A 2,500-nucleotide genomic window follows, 5' to 3' on the forward strand; every position below is an offset into this window, starting at 1 on the left:
TAAATTGAAATTAAAGAAATAAAAGAACACACATCATAATACAGAGCATTAATAAGGACAGGCTATATGACACTAGATTAAGAGTAAAGATGACACAAATTAAACAATGGCCCATTGCTTTCACTCTTACTTTAGTCCGATGCAATCTCCAGTCTTAAATCAAATGAAGTTGTTTAAATGAAGGAATTCTCCCAGAGTTGATCATACAGAAATAACAGGGGCTGATCATGATAAACAAGTCACACCATCCGGGTTTAAATTTATAGTGTGCAGTGACTAGGCTATATTGACAGAAATGGGAGATTAATAAACATGCAGAAACAATAAAAACATACAGCGAGCAGCTCTTCATTAAGATCTCATGATTGTACAGGCGATCGCATCGCTCAGATAATGTTGCACAATTAAAATAAAACATGACACACACATATTGTCTAAATAATAATGTGTCTAAATACACTGTTATAAAGATTGACGTTTATTGTAAAGCTCAAATAAGTTTAATTTATATATATGACGCCGCCTCTGAGTGTAGATCCGATGCTGGATTGAGTTTACATTACACTGAGATCCGATCACAATGTGTCCTCGACTACCTCTGGACCAGGACACGCTAATCGGATAACATGTGGACAACATCTGGATATAGGTCACATGTTAATGCCAAGTGTAACCGCAGCCTTAGATTGCCATAAACACAGAGAGAGAACTATAACAAGCCATCTCTCCCAACCTTGCACCCTGAACACAGATTTGCTTTCTTTCATACGGGCTCATCTGCTTTCATGAACAATATCTACATATTAATCCTTATTCACTCCGAGTATTTATGGTAGAGATGATCTTACCCCAGTGTCTCCAGTTTACAGTGAGGATTCTCCAGTCCAGCAGAGAGCAGCTTCACTCCTGAGTCTCCTAGATTATTCTCAGACAGAACCAGATCTCTCAGGTGTGAGGGGTTTGATCTCAGAGCTGAAGCCAGAGCAGCACAACCTTCATCTGTGACACCACAGCTCCACAACCTGTAGAGAACAATGACACACTCTTCACTCTCTCAGATCAGATCATCATGTTTGATGTAAGTGAGATTTACCATGTTATTTGTGTGTGTGTGTGTGTGTGTGTGTGTGTGTGTGTGTGTGTGTGTGTGTGTGTGTGTGTGTGTGTGTGTGTGTGTGAGAGAGAGAGAGAGAGAGAGAGAGAGAGAGAGAGAGAGAGGAAAGCTTATATAAAAACTGATATAATAAATTATTTATCACATTAAATAATATGTAAAGATGATCACAGAAACAAAATGGATGTGATGGTCATTAAGGATGAATTCATCTTGTTCTTCATGTGTTGAAGTCCTGACTGTGTTGAGATTGAGTGTGTTTAAAGTAAAGTGTGTTAAATGTTGATCGTATCACTTTACTGAGGAGCAGCTCATGTGTTCAATCATTTACAGATCAATCACTCGATCACCTCAACTCAAGAAAGAGAGACTGAACACTTGAACACAGAAAAATATTATTTCTTACGCTTCATTTAAACAGATGTGATATTACAATTAATGAATGGTAATCATCTATGGACATTTATATTCAATATGCAGACAATCTCAGGATGCTTTCATGCTAAATGGAAATACTCGTGTGAATTAGTGACATTCACAGATGAGGATATAACCTGTAAATGAACGTTTTGAGCTGAGGACGCACACGCATCTGTCAGAGCGCATGACAGGGTATGTTAAACGCTAATGCATTAGCTTGAAGCTTCACATCAAGATTTCTCATGTTTTGGGCGCTTGGATCATGTCCCTTTCCTGCAGCAGCTCTCTCTGTTTCCACTGCACTATTTTAGATGCATTTTGTCCAGAGAAATGTGTTATTGAGTGCTGTACTGCGACTGCTGGAAGTTTTCCCTTCACAGAGGGCAGACCCGACTAATCGATCATGAGAATCCCTGTATGTGATTTTCATTATGGATTTTATCGATTAGTTGTTGCTACTTATAACGTTCATCTGGGAATCCATTTGTCTGTCCCTGGCCTTTACAGCAATATTACTCTACAATTATTATTGATGAACACACACACCATATTACAGAACAGTAGAGCCACACACACACACACACACACACACACACACACACACACACACACACACACACACACACCATATTACAGCACAGTAGAGACACACACACACACACACACACACACACACACACACACCATATTACAGCACAGTAGAGACACACACACACACACACACACACACATTACAGCACAGTAGACACACACACACACACACACACACACACACACACACACACACACACACACACCATATTACAGCACAGTAGAGCCACATACATATACACACACACACACACACACCATATTACAGCACAGTACAGCTACACACACACACACACACACACACACACACCATATTACAGCACAGTAGAGGCACACACACACACACACACACACACACACACACCATATTACAGC

General features: G+C 39.8%; 1 pseudogene across 1 annotated transcript in view; it reads right to left on the reverse strand.

The window, feature by feature from the left end:
- The window catches only part of LOC307130428 (NACHT, LRR and PYD domains-containing protein 3-like), a 22,246-nt pseudogene that overhangs the window by 3,517 nt on the left and 16,229 nt on the right, over positions 1–2,500 (reverse strand). The window contains exon 8 of the transcript XR_013818689.1: positions 849–1,022. The product of XR_013818689.1 is annotated as an NACHT, LRR and PYD domains-containing protein 3-like (transcript). The remainder of the gene's footprint in view (positions 1–848; positions 1,023–2,500) is intronic.

This window comes from Gobio gobio, assembly GCF_949357685.1.
Source record: "Gobio gobio genome assembly, chromosome: 8".
Taxonomy (NCBI): domain Eukaryota; kingdom Metazoa; phylum Chordata; class Actinopteri; order Cypriniformes; family Gobionidae; genus Gobio; species Gobio gobio.